Source organism: Electrona antarctica (genome assembly GCF_951216825.1).
Source record: "Electrona antarctica genome assembly, chromosome: 6".
In the NCBI taxonomy this organism is placed as follows: domain Eukaryota; kingdom Metazoa; phylum Chordata; class Actinopteri; order Myctophiformes; family Myctophidae; genus Electrona; species Electrona antarctica.
The window spans coordinates 35,544,964-35,551,962 of NC_136811.1; positions in this window are offsets into that span (position 1 = coordinate 35,544,964).

Consider the following 6,999-nt stretch of genomic DNA (forward strand, 5'->3'; position numbering starts at 1 on the left):
TCCTGCAGTTGGTGTTGCCAAGTATTTCACTATGAGGCACATTATTACGCCAGGTGAGTCCAAGGAAGGATGCATGCACTGAAGGAATCCGATATGGGAGCACTCCAGGGACTTGGTGTGACGGCTGTACTCTATGTAGTCCGTGCTTCAAGGTGATGATGCAGACAGCCTGGTAGACCGTGATGGAGGTTGTTGTTCCAGAAGACCTGACGCTGTATAGTCTCCCAAAGACACACTGATGCCCAGGTAGGCTACTTGAAGGGTTGCGTTATTGTTAGTGGCTTATGGTCAATAGTCAAAGCAAGGACTTATTTAGGAAAATTATGATTTTGTGCAACATGTCACATGCACACGCGCGCACACACACACACACACACACACACACACACACACACACACACACACACACACACACACACACACACACACACACACACACACACACACACACACACACACACACACACACACACACACACTCTCTCTCTCTCTCTCTCTCTCTCTCTCTCTCTCTCACACACACAATGAAATGGTCCAATCTACTTAACACTACTCGCTGTTGTTTGCTGCCATCTGGTGTACAAATGTGTTTATGAAGTTTAAGTGTATGACTTTGTACTCTGTACTTGTACTCTGAATACTTGCTTTACTATTATATGCTCAATTACTTCAAATGAACATGCATGATATAATAATTCAAATTTAAGTCAGTTTGTTTTTGAAGTAATTTGTAAGGTATGCGGGTACTGATATTGAGGGCAAAGCCGCACTGATTGTAACGTTATCTGCTATAGGCTACCTCATTCGTGTTCTTGGGTACCCTTCTTTAAACCAGTGACTACCATGCTGAGTGTGTATGATAGTTGGTACAAATATTGGTGTCATGAAATATGGCCTCAGCTGCCTGACTCAGTGACAAAACATTTATCTGCATTAGCATATTGATAACCATGACATGATACAGTCAGTCCGACTGTACAGTATGTGCAATTTGATATGAGATGTATGTGTGTTCCTGCTCATTCTGTTCCATTCCAGTTTGTTTCCATAATCTGTTAGGAACATCATAGATCCACTGTTCTTATACTGTATATATTTCTCTGTGTGTGTAATAAACTCCAGAAGATATGTGTAATACTTCGCTGTGTTGGCATAATGTTCTCCGCACTTGCGACTCGACGGATTCCTCACCCACCACCCCTTGGTTTAGATGGAGACTTCTAGAGCATGGTTCCCAAAGTGAGGTCCGGGGACCCCCAGAGGTCATTGAGGGAGTTCCAGGGTGTCCCCAGCTAAATGATAGTTTGGTCTGTAACTCTGAGAGTGTACAAATGGAACCAAATGGACCCGTTCCATTTGTAAACTCTCAGAGTTGAATTAACATTGATTTTACAATATAAATTGGGGGTCCAGAGATAGAAATGTCATTAAACGGGGGTTCGTAGTCTAATTCAGGTCAAACCTGGGGGTCCTTGAAATTAAAATAGTTGAAAATCACTGCTAGAGCTGTAAAAATCCTCTAATCCTCTAATGGGGGCATATATTTTCAAACCACTGTTCTAGAGACCATTCAGATGGTCAACCTAAATCACAACAATTGGTAATGAATAATGATTTATTTAATCTATACTTATAGCCTATACTGTATTGAATAGTATAGCCTACTACAACTAACTATAAATGCGCCACATCTCTGTATGTCTGTATGTCTGTACGTGTGTACGTCTGTAATGCACATAACTCGAGAATCATTCACCCCACAACTTCAAATTCGACACGTGCCTTCCACACCCCCACAGGGAGTGCAGTGCCCGGTGTCGAGTCACTCCATATGGACATGTGTACGTCTGTAATCCACATAACTCGAGAACCATTCGCTCTACCGACTTCAAATTCGACACACACGTTCCACACCCCCACAGGGAGTGCAGTGCCCGAGTCGGACCCACGGTTGTCCAGAACCGCCACAAACAGCCTCTGCTCAGGCTCTGGACAAGGCCCCATGCCCAGGCTCCATAATGGAGCTGGCCTGTTCTGACATCACTCTATATTTTGTTACCGACTCGGTGCTCTACAGCCGGGCACCTAGTATATGTAAAAATCACCCTTTAACGTTAACCCCTTACCCCTAAATGTATTACTTCAGTGAACTTAAAATCAGGGTTTTATTTGATGGCCTTCCTGCCCTGGCTTTTGGCCTTTGTGCCCTCAAGTGCACACATACACTGCCACATCCCTGCACTCCCTATATCACCCTCTATTATATTGTATATTTGTCATCATGTGATCATTAATGCAACTGTCTGCCTGGTGTTGTTTTATTCTACACATTACAATGGAGTTAATGAGGACACCTGAGCAAGACAATGAGTGTTTGTGTACACACAAGCACGTACACGCACGCACGCACGCACGCACGCACGCACGCACGCACGCACGCACACGCACACACACACACACACACACACACACACACACACACACACACACACACACACACACACACACACACACACACGCATGTTGGTGTTTGTGCACAGTATGCTATATGCCAGGGTATAATTCCACTATTACACACAGTAGGCTACTAGGATGTTTCCTGCCATGCATTAGGTTATTATTGTAAGCAAAGGAGGTGGGCCTACTTCTTTTGCTACTGGTACTTCAAGGCCTTCCTCAGTTTTCTGATTCAAGATGTGCATTATTTTCGATGTATCACCTGCTTTGCATCTACAGCGTCTACAGCCATATGCTTTAAAGTTCCAACAATCTTAGAAACAATCATGATTTGTTTTTTTTGTCTGTTATGTTGTCTCCATGAGGTTGACTTTAACGGTACAACTTAAACCCTGCATACTTCCCCATGGGGTCTATACAGTTTACCTCTACACCAAATCTCTTTGGTGAAAATATATCTACAAGCAAACAGCAACGTGTTGTGTTGTGACATGTTGTGAGCTTGTAGATCAGCTATTTTCACTGAATGGTTCATGCGGTAAGAAAATATTCCAAATGATTTTAAACTGTTTACTCAAAACAATAGTTAATCAGTTTCTGCTGCTGCTGAAACTGATCCTCATCCTTCAATTTCCTATAATCTTTCTTCTTTGTCGTATTCAAGTTCCTCTCCACAAGTCCTCAGAAGAGGGAGCTATTGTTACTCTGATGAACACAACAGTACACATCAATGTCTACTTTGTGAGTTCGTTGATCAACTAGTGGACTGGACTCATTATTATGGAGCTTTAATATATGTTCACATATGAATTTGTTTCTTTGTTTTCAAGTGAGATGTTTCGTACTTGTTTTTCTCTCTCAAATGCATAACTCAGACCTTGCATAAATTATATATTCAAGCAATTCCTTGTTTTTGTTTTTTTCCCCCATTGTGTGAATAATAGTTTGTGTTACATTTCAGTTACACATTTTATAAATTGAGATATCTAGTAGGTATAAATGTATACATGAACATTGATCATTTTAATGTGTAAAAGAAAACAAATACTGGTGTATCTTGCTACATAACAAGGTATAGGGAGTGTACCGTAGCCTATGTGTAAATGTGAAATGTTATAAAATGGATATATCTAGGGTATAAATGGATAAAGGAACATTGAGGATTTTACTGTGTAAAATAATACAAATAGCCTACTGGTTTAATTGCTACAAAACAAAATAGCAAGTGTATACTGTAGCCCATGTGTATACATGTGAAAGGATAAGGATTATTATATATAGGCCTATACTGTATTTTTATAATGAAAAATATTGTCAAAGATGTATGTATTTATGTGAAACCCACAGCAAAATGCATGACACAAAGGCATCCATGCATGAACATGTTTCAAATTGTTGGGAGAAGAATTTATCTTCCTTTAGCATAAGTGTTAATTTTAGGTGATTTAATTAAGAATTCACATTCTTTATACACATTTTCCAATCAACATTACTAAGCCCAATGCAGCAACTAATGCAACTTTCATCTGTGCCTGTCCTATAAGCTTATGTGAAAGGCTGCTGCAAGCCTGCAACTTACTTAGTTTACTTACTTATTCTATCGATTACTTTTTCAATTCATAGAATAATGGATTAAGTAGCTCCTAAAGCGTCATATTATAGGCCTATATCTACAAGCCCACAGTGCCTTACCAGCTATAGTAGATACGCTATTTTCTCATTTATTTTAATCCTTTGAGACATTGCCTATATATAATGACATGGCCAAAATTGGGATAGAATATTTTATTAACTTATCGATTAGACTATTGATTATTTTTCTTTAAAAAATATAATAAAATATAATATATATGTATATAATATACACAATCAATTAATAGTTATGCAATTATGCAGCCCTAAATCAGATCGTTTTTTTTTTTTCCATCTTGCTCAATGTTGAACACACACACACACACACGCACGGTAACACTTTGCCACTCTCCCATCTCCTCACAAGCAATCAGAAACAAGTTCAATGCCTTCATGGACGGTAAGAGCATTCACGGCTGCGGTATGCACACTCACTTTTGCACGCCGGGCCGTCGTTATATGAGAGCAGTGTGATTAATTAGCTTAGAGTTCATAACCCCCCAAATTAGCGCCGGAGCACTCGGGCTAATGAGCTGACTGTGATACGGAGGTTACAATAACCAATGCAGCTCATCTGTCAAGACTCAAGACCTTAGAGTAGGGCAGGCCTCCAAGCAGGAATTCTATGAATGGTGCATGCCGTGAATGTGGGTAGCCTATAGGCTACTGGGTAAGTATGTGGATAGGTAGCCTAGCTGGGTAGTAGGGGTGGGACGATATGGGTTCCTCATGATACGATATATATCGCGATATTAGGCCCTCGATAACGATAATATCACGATATTCGATATATTGCGATATTTGCGATATATCGATATATTGTATGAAATTTCATCAACGATATATCACGATATCTGCAACTACAAAATACTTGGAACTGAAAAAATGCAGCCTTTTGTATTCCCACAAAGCTGTTTGGAGACTTTGGACAAATCACCATCCAGTAATTCAGTACTTCTGGTTGCTGTGGAATCTGTGGATTTGCTTTATTTTAGCTGTCATTTCCTCCTTTTCTAAACATGTTGTTCATCACTTCATTATGAACAACATTTCAAATTAATAAAAAAAAAAGAAAAGAAAAAAAAAAAGGATATATCGATATTTTAATAATCAATATCGATTATTTATCGCGGGAGGACATATCGATATATATCGCCATATCGATATTTCAGCACACCCCTACTGGGTAGGTAATGGTATAGGTATGTAGTTCTGCATGGGTAAGTACAGAATGTGGGTACTGGTGTAGGTATGAGTTGTATGCTGTGCAACTAATGCCTTAGCCTATTAGTCCACTCACTGACTATAACTGCCACGTTCTATACAGTTTTATTCATCCGAGTGTGAAAAATAATTACAAATTATGCAAATACTAATAATTATGCTGGCAGACAAAGTTTATTCATACCTGCATTTAAATTTATTGCCAACAATCTAAGGAGTTCTATATGGTGAAACACAGCTCTGGGTGTGTACAAAGGCAATCAACCCACAATGCAACACACCAGGAAATGGGGAAATGTTTGGTTTTCCTTTAACTCTCATTGAGGTTTGACCCACTTGGCCAGCATGGGCTGTGTGGTCCGGTCCAGTGCTGCCAGCTGCAGTTGCCGCGGGTGATGATGAAGATGTTGGCACAGGCGGCGACTCAGGTGCGATCTCCAAGGGGACCAGCGGGGCTGTGACAATCTGATCAGCTCTGCGGCGACTGACACCTGACCGCCCACCCACCTGGAATGGCTAACACCACCAGCTCTCCCCAACAGGCCTGAATCACATAGACTCCGAGGCTTATGAATGGCATGTGATCTAATGTGACATGCCACAAAAGGTTGTAAGTAGGTCATAACTGGAAATGGACAATATAGGGACAAAGGGTATCAAAAGACGGTGATTGGGCTATAACAGTGACTGATGAATATAACTTTAGGCGCTTGCTGAATATAAAATGTTAGCTTGTAATATTTTTTTAATTTAGTTAATTGTTCATTGTTAATGCAATTATGTGTGTTATTGTTACGCTGTAGGATGATGATACTATATAACAAAGTTTTCCAAGTCGAGTGGAAATATAGCCTGTTCGGCTCTTGGGTAGCTCAATCAAGTTAATTAGACTGCAATCAAGGCTTTATCATTATTTAACATTTTCCCCCTTTGATGTTGATGTTTTGGGTTCATTGCTCTGAGCAAGACACACATACACACGTACACACAGACACACACACACAAACGCAAACGCAAACGCACGCACGCACGCACACACACACACACACACACACACACACACACACACACACACACACACACACACACACACACACACACACACACACACAGGCATGCACACACACACACACACACACACACACACACACACACACACACACACACACACACACACACACACACAGGCATGCACACACACACACACACACACACACACACACACACACACACACACACACACACACACACACACACACACACACACACACACACACACACACACACACACACACACACACACACAGGCATGCACACAAACTCCATCCAGCACTTTGAAATTAGGTGATTTGTCCCCCAGGATCTATTAGGCAGAATTTAAAATTGTACCTTTCTCATATCTTTAACTTAATTAACTTAAAGAAGAAATGAAAAAAAGAATGCAATGTAATTTCATTTGAAGATGTGGCATTTTGTGTGTCTGTGCGTAGGGGAGTTAGCTATAAGAAATGATTTAAGAAATGTCAAAAGCACAATTGTGTGTGCATCACCCCTAGCCCTCATTAGTAAATGTGCCTTTTTTGATTTGTCATTGGTTCATGTGATAACCAACCAGGTTGATTTTAATTGGATGAGGCACTCATCAGAGTTTCCTCTCATTGGTGCACAGGCCATCCAGAGTGCTTC